This window comes from Aptenodytes patagonicus, chromosome W (genome assembly GCF_965638725.1).
Source record: "Aptenodytes patagonicus chromosome W, bAptPat1.pri.cur, whole genome shotgun sequence".
In the NCBI taxonomy this organism is placed as follows: domain Eukaryota; kingdom Metazoa; phylum Chordata; class Aves; order Sphenisciformes; family Spheniscidae; genus Aptenodytes; species Aptenodytes patagonicus.
Window position 1 is genome coordinate 20,696,364 of NC_134981.1, and position 13,783 is coordinate 20,710,146.

Genomic DNA, 13,783 nt, shown 5'->3' on the forward strand with positions numbered 1-13,783 from the left:
GTGATGTCATGCTCAGCATATAAACTGGGGAAAGCTGGCCGGGGGGGGCCGCTGCTCAGGGAGTGGCTGGGCATCGGTCGGCGGGTGGTGAGCAATTGTACTGTGCATCACTTGCTTTGTGTATTATTATTATTATTATCATATTATTATTATTATAATTTTATTTCAATTATTAAACTGTTTTTATCTCAACCCACGAGTTTTTCTAACTTGTGCTCTTCCAATTCTCTCCCCCATCCCACCGGGGGTGGGGAGAGTAAGCGAGCGGCTGCGTGGTGCTCAGTTGCCGACTGAGGTTAAACCACAACACCTACTGCTCTAGGAATTGGTAAACAAGCAGTAATTTGTGACACATTTTGCAAATTAGCAAACTCTTTGATTAATCCTAGCATCAAATTTTCATCCTGTGTCCTTTTTGGGAGTTGTATCAATTGGTGTGCTTCTATTTGCCTTTTATTTCTAGTTTTCTTTCTTTCCCACCTTCTTTCCAACTCTCCTATCATCTCCTCAGGATCAAGGTCTGGAATTTGAGTAGAATTACATCTCAATTTCAATAAATTTCCATGTTTTACTAAGTCTCTGATTGGTTCTCTTTCTACTAAAAAATTGACTCCCACTAACATCCAAACCAGTATCCATACCAATATCCATTCCCATTTCTGAAAAGAATACACAAAATTAGACATATTTCAGAGTCAACTTTGAAGTCTTATTATCCCTATTGATGATTTTCCATGATGGTGGGGCTTTCTTCACTCTGGTGTAGTGTATCCACGCTTCTGATTCAGCTTTCTTGATGGCGGTGAAGGTAGTCAACAGTACCTGAAAAGGTCCTTTCCAACGTTCCTGAAGTGGTTCAGAAGTCCATGTTTTCACATAAACATAGTCTCCCGGTTGGAAATCATGTACTGGATTCTCCAAGGACAGAGGCCTGTTCCAAACAACTACACTCCGAAGCACAGTCAAAGTTTTTCCTAAAGAAAGTAAATAATTATATACGTCTTGCTTTCCTTTTGTCGTGGTTTAATCTCAGTTGGCAACTGAGCACCACACAGCCGCTCGCTCACTCACCCCCGGTGGGATGGAGGAGAGAATCAGAAGGGTAAAAGTGAGAAAAACTCGTGGGTTGAGATAAAGACAGTTTAATAGGTAAAGCAAAAGCCGCGCACGCAAGCAAAGCAAAACAAGGAATTCATTCACTACTTCCCATCGGCAGGCAGGTGTTCAGCCATCTCCAGGAAAGCAGGGCTCCATCACGCGTAACGGTTACTTGGGAAGACAAACGCCATCACTCCAAACGTCCCCCCCTTCCTTCTTCTTCCCCCAGCTTTATATACTGAGCATGACGTCACATGGTATGGAATATCCCTTTGGCCAGTTTCGGTCAGCTGTCCTGGCTGTGCCCCCTCCCAGCTTCTTGTGCACCTCCAGCCTGTTCAGTCAGTAGAGCATGGGAAGCTGAAAAGTCCTTGACTAGTGTAAGCATTACCTAGCAACAACTAAAACATCGGTGTGTTATCAACATTGTTCTCACCCTAAATCCAAAACACAGCACTGTACCAGCTACTAGGAAGGAAATTAACTCTATCCCTGCTGAAACCAGGACACCTTTTATATGTACATTCAAATTTGGTTCTGGAGATTCATATGGTTTTCCGTATAACAACTCATACGGACTAATTAAGGTTCCACTCTTAGGTTGAACCCAAATTCGCAAAAGAGCCAATGGGAGTGCCTGAGGCCATTTCAAATTAGTTTCCTGACATATTTTACTTATCTGTCTTTTCAGTGTTTGATTCATTCTTTCTACTTTACCACTGGATTGTGGCATCCAAGGTGTATGTAAGTTCCAAGTAATTCCCAACATTTTACTAACGCCCTGCACCACTTCTGCAATAAAATGTGGACCTCTATCTGAAGATATTCCGATCGGTACTCCAAATCTCGGGATAATTTCCTGCAATAGCCACTTAATAACTTCCTTTGCTTGGTTGGTCCGACAGGGAAAGGCTTCTGGCCATCCTGTAAAAGTATCAACCCCTACCAAAATGTACCGATACCCCTTTTGGCGAGGTAATTCTGAAAAGTCGATTTGCCAATAATCTCCTGGTTCCATTCCCGATTTTAATATTCCCATTTGAACCTTTTTCTTTATAACTGGGTTGTTTTTCAAACATATCTCACATTTTGCAGTTATCATTTTAGCCATTTCTAACATTTTTACTGATACTATGTGTTTCCTTAAAAGTGTCACCAATGCTTCCGCTCCCCAATGACATTCCTTATGTTTTGTCTGTATTATTTCTCTCATTATTAGTGGTGGGACTACTACTTGGCCTTGTGATGTTATCCACCACCCTGCCAGGTTCTTTTTTGCATCTAACAACTTACCTAATTTCTCGTCTTCCTCTGAATACTTAGGTTTCTCCCTTGGTAAAGCAATGGTTTTAGTAGGGATCAATGCCATTTGTAAGGCATCTCTTTTTGCAATTCTCCTAGCTGTCCTGTCTGCCAATTTGTTTCCTATAATTTCTTTGGTATTTCCCAATTGATGTGCTTTACAGTGCACGATTGCCACCTTAATCGGTTTTTGGACTGCTTGTATTAATTTTAAGATTTCTTCTTTGTATTTAATACTCGTCCCTTGAGAGGATAATAATCCCCTTTCCTTCCACAGGGCTCCATGAACATGTACCACGCCAAAGGCATATTTTGAATCAGTCCAAATGTTCACTTTTTTTCCTTCACTTAATTGTAATGCCCTCGTCAAGGCTATCAATTCTGCCTTTTGGGCTGAAGTCGTGCAGGGTAAAGAATTTGCTTCTATAACAGAATTCTCAGTAGTCACCGCATATCCTGCATATCGGATCCCGTCCTCCACAAAACTGCTACCGTCCGTGTATAATTCCCAATCAGGATCCTCCAGCGGTCTATCCTTTAAGTCTTCTCGACTGGAATAGACATGTTCAATGGTCACCAAACAGTCATGCTCTATTTGTCCTTCTTCCTGCACGGAGTTCAGAAAGACTGCGGGGTTAATTAAGTTAGTAGTTTTCAAAACGACATCATCCTGTTCTGGCAAAATCACTTGATATTTCATCATTCTGCTAGGGGATAACCAGTGACCCCCCTTTTGTTCTAGAACAGTGATTACCATGTGTGGTACATATACTGTTATTGTCCTTCCCAAAGTTAATTTCCGGGCTTCTTGTATTAACATCACTGTAGCGGCGACTGCTCGGAGGCATGTAGGCCATCCTTTGCTTACAGTGTCCAGTTGTTTGGAGAAATACCCAACCGGTCTTTTCCAGCTTCCCATTTTCTGAGTCAGCATCCCGAGGGCAAGATGTTGCCTTTCATGAACAAATAACTGAAAATCTTTGGTTAGATCTGGAAGTCCCAATGCCGGTGCAGTCATTAAAGCCTGTTTTAAATTCAGGAAGGCTTTTCGCTGTTCTGGGTCCCACACAAATGGTACAACCTTTTGGGCTTCATAAAGCGGCTTTGCTATCAGACCTACAGTGATCTATGGATACAGGCTGTTCAAGGATGACAGGGTGTGTGTGTGTGGGTGTTACACAAAGGACCAGCTTGGATGTCTGGAACTTTCATATGGATTCAGTAACAGGCTAGGTGAGAATATGTGGGTCAGGCTCAGAAGAGAGGCCAGTAAGGGTACCATCACAGGATAGTGATCAGCTCATAAAAGGCTGATCTGAACAAGTAAGGGGTTGATGCTTTGGAGAGATCAGAGCTAGGCTAGTCCATCAGGAGGAGTCATAGGGGTGAGGCTCCGCATGACTGTGAGCCAAGCTCCATGGTGCTTGGCTCAGGAAGGCTTGAGGCAACTATAAAGGAGCAGTGAAGGGTGTCTACCCCTTAAGGGACAGGGAGCCAGGAGCTGAGCACAGGGGTTGGACCAGATGATCTCCGGAGGTCCCTTACAACCTCAACTATTCTGTGATTCTCCAATACAGCTGTCAGGGCAGGGGTCTCACCAGCCAGGGCCCACCCCCACCATACCCAAACAAGGTGAGCAGAACAGACCTGGAGATGGTAGCAAGGTTCAACCAAGAATCTAGATCTTTGGGCAAGTTCTTGGTGATGAGACAGGCCTGAGGTCAAGCCAGGAAATCAATATGCAGGTCAGGTCTGAGGGTAACCAGAGTTGGACACAGCCCGGTGGTTACCAGGTAGGTCCATAGTTATAAGGCAGATCTGAGGTCAAACAGGGAAGTTGGTTCACAGGTTGGGATTCACAACAATGCAATCTATGAACAGACAGAGGCATGGCTGTTGTTAAGCTAGACACTAGTGTTTCTACAACATAGCTTAAGCAGGAACTGAAGACCCAGGCCTGAGCTTAAATGGAGCTCCTGGGCCCATGGACAGAAGGTATGGGTGGAGGCCCCAGGTGAGGCTAATCAGGGCCATTAAGGCCTATTAGTGCGCTTAGGGCTGTTACAGCCCTTTCCCCTCACCAGCAGGTTTGAGGAGAACAGCACTTGGGCCTTCATGCTCTTAATCATTATGCTCAGAACCATGTAGTCACGTGTGATATGCTTCATGTCTCCTCTGGCTGTATCCTTGATGCCTACTTGGAAGAGTAACAGGAGATAATGGCCTGAGGACTAGTCACGCCTTGGCAATTTCTCCATGATATCCTGGATCTGAGTCTCTGGCAAACATCAAACCTCCCTAGATAGCGGGTCAGGTTGGTAGATGAGGGCCTCTGTCCCCCACATCAGGGAGTCATCTATTGCTATCACTTACTGCTTCCTTCTGGTGCTGCTGTGTAGTTCAGGCTCAGATGCTGGAACAGAGCTCCTAGCCTCTCATCTGCTATGAGGGCAGTGAACCTATTCTCCTTCAGGCAAGGAGACCTCCGTTATCCTCTGTTAAATTTGGTATTTCTGATACTGTTATCTTGGTCATCTTTGCCTTAATGGTATTACTGATACATTTACCTAAGCACTGCTGGCTTTCTAAGATTCCACTCCCCAAAAGGTCCCCAATGCTCCCCTTCAATTACCTGTGAAGCATACCTTCCCCTTAACTATCTGTGAAATCTGGTCATTCCTCACAGCAACTTTTGTCAGCTTCTCACTGTGTTATTTGTTATGTTCAGCAATTTCCCATGTCATGTCCAATAGTTTCTCATAGTCTGCTGAGTTTGCTAAACTTCAGGCCAGGGGCTAGTCATCTGCCTGTGTATCTTACCACTGACAGTCCTCTGATGATAGTAGTCGTGTGTGGAAAAACTGCTAGATACAAATTGTAGTCTTAAAAATTAATCCTGTGGAAGTATTAAGGTTTGCCATGACCAAACCAAGACAAGTGGAAATAAAGGAGCTAGATGAAAGCACCCCATCCTTTTCATGGGATACAGTCCTTCAGGAACAGACTGTTCCAGTGGGGGTCCCCCGTGGGGCCACAGGTCCTGCCAGAAAACCTGCTCCAGCATGGGCTCCTCTCCACGGGCTGCAGTTCCTGCCAGGAGCCTGCTCCAGCGTGGGATCTTCACAGGCTGCAGCTTCCTTCAGGGCACACCCACCTGCTCCGGTGCGGGGTCCTCCACGGGCTGCAGGGTGGATATTTGCTGGCTCAGCTTTGTCCAGTGGCAGGTCCGTCTTGGAGCTGGCTGGAACTGGCTGTGTTCTGACATGGGGGCATCTTCTCACAGAAGCCACCCCTGCAGCCCCCTGCTACCAAAACCTTGCCATGTAAACTCAATACAGATACATTTGCACCAGAACCCATCATGTGACCGTCAGCATCAGGCACCTTAACCTGGTGTTGGGTTCATCATCCAGCACCAGCTCTGTTTACTAGAAGTGGCCCCTGAGCACCTATATTCCCAGATTGTTACTAGACAATGCTGCAGCATTTGTTATCTCTTCAGCAAACTTCACTCCCTTAATGGGAATCATCTAGTCTCTGGCATTCCTGCTTCCAGCCAGTTTAACCCCTTCTGCAGGTAGGCCTTCTTGCCCTCCATGTCAGATAATTCCTTGGTCACAGATTTCCATTGCTGTGCAGTTAGAATTTGAATTTCCCCTTCATTCCCTCCTTTTGTGAGTAGTTTGTACTCACACACATTCATCATTGCAAGTCTTTCAAATTCCTCCTTATGCTTAGAATCATAGAATATCTCAAGTTGGAAGGGACCCATAAGGATCATCGAGTCCAACTCCCCGCTCCTCGCAGGACTACCTAAAACTAAACCATATGACTAAGAACATCATCCAGACGCTCCTTGAACTCTGACAGGCTTGGTGCCGTGACCACTTCCCTGGGGAGCCTGTTCCAGTGACCGACCACCCTCTCAGTGAAGAACCTTTTCCTAAGGTCCAATCTGAACTTCCCCTGATGCAGCTTCATTCCATTTCCTTGTGTCCTATCGCTGGTCACCAGAGAGAGGAAATCAGCACCTCCCCCTCCGCTGCCCCCCTTGAGGAAGTTGTAGACTGCGATGAGGTCGCCCCTCAGCCTTCTCTTCTCCAAGCTGAACAAACCAAGTGACCTCAGCCGCTCCTCATAAGTCTTGCCCTCGAGACCTTTCACCATCTTGGTCGCCCTCCTCTGGACACACTCCAATAGTTTGATGTCCTTCTTGTATTGAGGCACCCAAAACTGCACAGAGTACTCGAGGTGGGGCCGCACCAGTGCAGTGCAGAGTGGGACAATCACCTCCCTCGACCGGCTAGCTATGCTGTGCTTGATGCACCCCAGGACACGGCTGGCCCTTTTGGCTGCCAGGGCACACTGTTGACTCATATTCAACTTGCCATCCACCCAAATCCCCAGATCTCTTTCTGTGGGGCTGCTCTCCAGCCTCTCATCCCCCAATTTGTATGTATAACCAGGATTACCCCGTCCCAGGTGGAGAATCCAGCACTTGTTCCTGTTAAATTTCATACGGTTGGTGATCGCCCAGCTCTCTAGTCTGTCCAGATCTCTCTGTAAGGCCTCTCTACCCTCGAGGGAGTCCACAGCTCCTCCTAATTTAGTATCATCAGCAAACTTACTTAATGTTTTGTTGGGGGGTGGGGTTGGGTTTGGTTTGGGGGGTGTGTGTTTTGGTTTTTTGTTTTGTTTTTTAATAAGATTTCAAGTAACACTTGTGTGGAAAAGGATTCTGCCACCATAAAACAAGGGTCTATTGCTATATGAAATGTAGGCCCTTAAGAACACAGGAAAAACACTTGCCAAATGAAAGTTAAGAAAAATAGATCTGTTTTCCAGGATTTAAAAAAACAAGTTAGAATAGAATAAATAAGCTGACATTGCTCCTTAACTACTTCTGTCCAGTGTGAAGGAGAAACTTTTTATTGCCTGATTTCAGCCAATGGTGCATGTAAGGTTGTCACCAAAAATCGGGAATAAAACTCCTTAACACTGGGTGTATTAAAGAGCAGGCATTACTTTATTCGGCTGGGTGCATGGGGGATCTCTCCTCCTAGCATGCACACCGTATGTTGCATCAACTGTCCCTTATATGGTTCTGCGATATACATATTCATAATAATTTCTTGGAAAAATCATGCATATTCATTATATTTCTAGGAACTAATTATAATATCTGCATAGTCCTTCACGCATGCGTTATGAGTCCTTAGGAGCATCTTCAGGTGTCTTAGGTGGTCTCTGGAGGTCTCTCGTGGTCTCTTGTGGTCTTTGCAGGAGGTGAACTTTTCTTGAACCTTTGGGCCCTTCTCCTTATATGGTCACAAATTGGCTCATCACTGCCATTTGCCACATTTTGGTTGTCCTCGTCCAGTTTCTGCTAGTACTTATCTGTCTCTCATGATGTGCTCGTTAGCTTTGGCCTTGTATGTTTGATGCATGCTTGATTAGTCCAGCATTTTATCTTACAACTATTTACAACAAGGTGTTGTGGTTTAACCCGGCAGGCAGCTGAACACCACACAGCTGTTCGCTCACTCCCACCACCACCAGTGGGATGGGGGAGAGAATCGGGGGGGGGGGGGGGGGGGGGGGGAAGTAAAATTTGCGGGTTGAGATAAAGACAGTTTAATAGGACAGAAAAGGAAGGGAAAATAATAATAATAATGATGATAAAAGAATATACAAAATAAGTGATGCACAATGCAATTGCTCACCACCTGCCGACCAATGTCCAGCCAGTTCCTGAGCAGCGGTCACCACCCCCTGGCTAACTCCCCCCCAGTTTATACACTGAGCATGACGTCATATGGTATGGAATAGCCCTTTGGCCAGTTTGGGTCAGCTGTCCTGGCTGTGTCCCCTCCCAGCTTCTCGCTGGCAGGGCATGAGAAGCTGAAAAGTCCTTGACTAGTGTAAGCACTGCTTAGCAACAACTAAAACATCAGTGTGTTATCAACATTATTCTCATACTAAATCCAAAACACAGCACTGTACCAGCTACTAGGAAGGAAATTAACTCTATCCCTGCCGAAACCAGGACAAAGGGTATGTGGAAGGAGAGTGTATGCTCCATTAAGGGTATCTGGTCAAGGACATTTTTCAAAGCAAAAAGGCAGCCCTAAACAAGAACATACTGGGACACAAACCTGACTGACAAATGGTAAGGGAGGCAGTGATGAAAACCAAACCTGGCCAGGCACATGAATTGGTGAGGGTATGTTAGAGTGTGAGAATATTTATTCCAGCAAGTTTATCTGATTGGGGTCCTTGTCAATTGGGAAACTAAGGGAAAAAGAGGGAAACCAAAACCAAAATATACAGACCAACCTGACAAAACAAACATGGGGACAATGACAAGAAACAAACCTTGCCAGTCACACTAATTGATGGGCTATCAAGAAACTACAGGTGCCACCTCCAGGAAGATCAACCTGGACTTTGCAACTGATAAGACTGTAAACCATGGGGGAAACTTGGAGGGGTACTGGAATCGATAGAGCTTGTATTTGGTTTACGTGGCAAGGTTTTGGTAGTGGGGAGGGGGGGGCTGCATGGGAGGCTTCTGTGAGAAGAGATCAGGAGCTGCTCCCATGTTTGACAACCAGTTCCAGATGGCTCTGAGATGGACCTGCCGCTGCCCAAAGCTGAGCCAATCAGTGACGGTGGTAGTGCCTCTGTGATAACATATTTAAGAAAGGGTAAAAAATGCTGCGCAACAGCAGCTGGGAGAGAGAGGTGTGAGAAAATGTGATAGAAGCAATCCTGCAGACACCAAGGTTAGTGAAGAAGGAGGGGGAGGAGGTGCTCTAGGCAGCAGAGCAAAGATTCCCCTGCAGCCCATGGTGAAGACCATAGTGATGCACATGGTCCCCCTGCAGCCCATGAAGGACCACAGTGGAGCAGATATCCACCCTGCAGCCTGTGGAGGATCCCATGTTGGAGCAGGTGGATGTGCCCTGAAGGAAGCTGTAACCCCATGGGAAGTCCACGCTGGAGCAGGCTCCTGGCAGGAACTGCGGCCCGTGGAGAGGAGCCCACACAGGAGCAGATTTTCTGGCAGGACCTGTGGCCTCACGGGGGACCCATGCTGGAACAGTCTGTTCCTGAAGGACTGCAGCCCGTGGGAAGGACCCATGCTGGAGATGTTCATGAAGAACTGTATCCCGTGGGAGGGAACCCACGTTGAAGCTGGGGAAAAGTGTGAGGAGGAAGGAGTGGTGGTGACGAAGCTTTATGAACTGACCGCAATCCCCATCCCCCATCCCCCCTGCACTGCTCGGTGGCAGGGGAGGAGGTAGAAGAGAAGTTGAGAAGGTGGATTTAGTTCTGGTTTTATTTCTCATTATCCTATTCTATTTTTAACTGACAACAAATTAAATTAATCTTCCCCACAACGAGTCTGTTTTGCCCATGACGGTAATTGGTGAGTGATCTCACTGTCCTTATCTCAGCCCACAAGCTGCTTCATCATATTTTCTCCCTGCTGTCCTGCTGAGGAGGGGGAGTGAGAGAGTGGCTAGGTGGGGACCTGACAGCCAGCCAAGGTCAACCCACCACAGAGCTGTACAAACCCATGAAGGGGATGTGCAGGGGAAAGGAGAGCAGGGAGGGACAAAAGGGGGGGTAGACAGAAAAGGGTGTAAAAGGGGCCAGTTGCGTGTAAAACGGGGCTGATCAGTATGCTTGTCTAGCTGAGCCCTTTGCCTGATCGCCACAGTCTGTCCTATCTTCTTCTATCTTATTCTTAAATGTTTTCTTAACTATCTGTCTGCATAATCTCACTCTCTGTCCTGTGTGTATGTGTGCTGCAAGGACTAAGTGCCAGCTACTGGTGAGATCTATGTGTGTCTGAGTCAGACCAGGGGTGTAGGCGCCCCCTGCTTGTGGTGCCAGCTACTGGAGCAAACGGGGGTCCTAGTTGGAGGGGGCCATAGCCCTGTGGATCTAGGGAAGGTCCTGCAGCCTTTGTGCGCAGAATGCCAGCTACTGGGGGCACTGGCATGAGTGGACTTGGAGTCAGCCACTGGAGTCAGATCGGGGGTGTAGGTGCCTCCTGCTTGTGGTGTCAGCTACTGCAGTGAGTGGGGTCTCAGCATCAGCTGCTAGAACGAGTGGGGATCTTTAACCTCCAGCTACTGGGGTAGGAACGGTGTGTACCCCAAAAACCAGCTACTGGGAGGGACTGGTGTGAGTGAGGGGCTCCTCAGTGCCGGAGGCTGGAGCAGGACCACGCACCACAGCCCATGTGCCTGGTGCCAGCCACTAGGGCGGGGGGTGAGTGTCTGTATCGTCCCCAAATCTGGTGTGTGGAGGGAGTGTGCATGTGTATTCACTAGCAAACTTCAAGCTGGACTAGCTGGTGAGTAGCTGGGGCCTTGGGTCTGGGCTGGGGTATCAGGCAGGCAAGGGTCCGTGCTGGTATGCCCAGGGGGACTTGTGAGAGTGGAGTGCCTGTGGGACAAGTGTGTGAGTGTGTGCGTGTTTGCTAGCGAGCATCAAGCTGGGCTAGCCATCGAGTAGGAGACCCATGAAGCAGATAAGAGGGCCTGGGATTTGGGCAGGGGTACCAGGCAGACAGAGGGGCCATGCCGGTACTTGGGGGAATCCCCGAATGTGTGTGTGCTTGTGAATCTAGAGAGTGTTGTGTATGTGCCTTCACTAGTGAACTTCTACCTCTGCCAGTCAAAAAGGAGGAAGGGGACTTGGCTGTCTATGTTTGTTTTATGTGAGTCCTGTATGTAGGTGCTGTTGAAGGCAGTGCCTTGTCTGCAGCAGTCTGTGTAACTGGCCGTGTCGGTGTCCTGTGTATGTCCTCTGTGTGTGTGTGTTTCTGGGATACATGCTTCAGCTTTGCTACTGATTGAACCTGCAGACAGGATAGTTGCAGCCGTGTCCCTCAGCCTGGGCAGAGACCCTGGGTCCCTGGGCACACCAGGCTGGACTCCAGCAGCTGGGCAGGAGGGAGTCCTGGGCCAGAGCTGCTGGAGGAGGTGGCTACTCTTAACATCCCTTAACATTGCATTCTCTACAGCAATGAACAAGTCTTTCCAACTAAGTTTAACATTTTTTATTATGAGGGAAAATATGGTGCACATAGAATATTTTTTAAATACTTGAGGTTTCATTTTGCTAGAATATCTCATCTAGGCTCCCTTTCCCATGAAAGGTTGGACCAGATGATCTTTCAGGGTCCCTTCCAACATGGGCTATTCTATGATTCTATGATAAAAAGTATAGACGTCTAATACAATATATTGAGTATATTCAAAAGAGGGCTGATACTGACTGTTTGTGGACAGTTTCTCATCTTGCATAATAAATTAAGCATTTAATAAAGTAACTCAGTGCATTTTTATAATAGATTTTTTTTTCTCTTTTAATGTATTTGTCTTAAACTGAGCTCTCTTATAGAAATGCTCACTGATTTCTGCCCACTCCCTACCATTAGAATGTTTGCTTTCCCTTTAAGGCCTTAAGTACTTATACCCAGTGCTTACACAAATTGTTTTGTTTGCATATAAAATGTCTGTTTTCCTCCTTCAGTCTGCCTGTTGCTGTCACACCATCACAGATACTTTGGAGCAGGAACAGTTGACTCCTGAGAGCCTAGAAGCAGGTAGCATGCTGAGGCTAGTACAATAATTACAAACTAGTTAACCGTGCAATTAATCATTCCATTGACTCAAAAAAAACCCCAAACAACCCAAAACCCGTTGTGGAATAGAAAGTCTCTTTTTGCTCAAACATCAAGCCTTTGAAGGCAGATGAAAAGCTCTGCTTTCCTCATAAAATTCTGCTAAAGCCATTTGTGAACAGGGAGATATCAGCCCAAATGGAAAGGCTTAAAACTGGAAATGAAAACTAGTTGTAGTTAGTGGGCTGTTGCTGCTTGAGGTAAGAAAACTGTCTAAAACTAAGGAAAAGCACAACTGTTTTAATTATGTAATGTAGGAATCTTTTTTTTTTTTTTTTTGGTGAGGCTTCTTGTATGGTTGAGTGCTCTCCTTTGTGAACTAACTTGTGCCTTCGCAGGCTCCAAAGCTGCTGGAACTGAGACACTCAAAATTTTGTTTATGGGCAAAGAGAAAGTACACCTTATATACATAAGTAAAACCAAAAATTTATTGTTAGTGTAATTCAGATCTTGAGAGTCTAATCATTATTAGTCCAGATCTAATTGTTACAGGAAAAGAAAGAATAATGATGTAGTTAAAATTGTAACACACACACCCCTCTTAGTTTCTATCCCTTTTCCTGGTGTTACGCTCACTCTTTCACTGCTCTTCTGGGTCCTAAAGTCAGTGGTTTCATTCTGGTGGTGGTGGGGGAGTGCTTATGGTGAGTTGTTAGCATCTGGAGTCCATGGCCAGGTGGAATATGATGTTCATGTTGATGGTTTGTTTGGTTTTTTTCTTCCTCACTCTAGGATTCACTTGGGGTCATGTTTATATGTTTTCTAATACACTTTTACACCTTTCTCTTTGTTGGTGAATGAAACATGCAAGTAACCTTCATGCATAGCAGCTGACCACACCCCTGTCTTTACTGCATATTGTTATCTGTTAACCAAATTACAAATGCTTGAAGTGTAAGTTATTAGCCACACAACTCCTTTTATTGCTTTACTGTATTATCACTGATAGTTTTACAGGGCCTAAAGCCTAGGAAAAGAACAATTCAAAATAGGTTCTGAAAGCTTTCCTGCCCCCACCCCCCAAAACAAAGAATACTTCATGAACTTTCATGCATACCCCCCCCCCCCGAAAAAAAAAAAAGTATTAAGACTGTTACCTGTTTGGTAGTTATGCTTGCTTTCCCTTTAAGGCCTTAAATGCTTATACCCAGAGATCTCACTTTGTCAGTGCCGATGTAAAATTCTGCCACAGCCCAAATTAAACAAAAAAAGTTTGCAAAAGATAAAAAAAAAAGCTGTTAATCAAGTAGTTTGACAATCAGAGGAAGCTGTATTACTGTGTGAGCATTACAGAGAGAGATCAGTTTTCATATGTTTGCGACAGAAACAAAGCAATACAAAAGCAGAAAACTTGAGTATACCAAATTTGCAAATAGAAGGTCTTTCAACAAGGAAGAACACTTTTAAAGCTTGAGATAAAATTGCTGTTTCGCTCCTTCCACCTTTCCATTTCAAGGCACACACATACATAGGCACAATCCCACTTTGCACTGGGTCAGTTTACACTGAAGTTAAATATTCAGTAGCTACCCTTATGTTGATGAATGAGATGATGTTCATGTTAAAGCTGAGCAGTAAAATGATTGGCAAAATAGCTTGTGTAGGCTCAGTTTAAACTTGAGGTTCAGAAAGAAAGTCATCCTCATCAGAAATTGGCAGCTTCTATTCAAACTCCAAAGA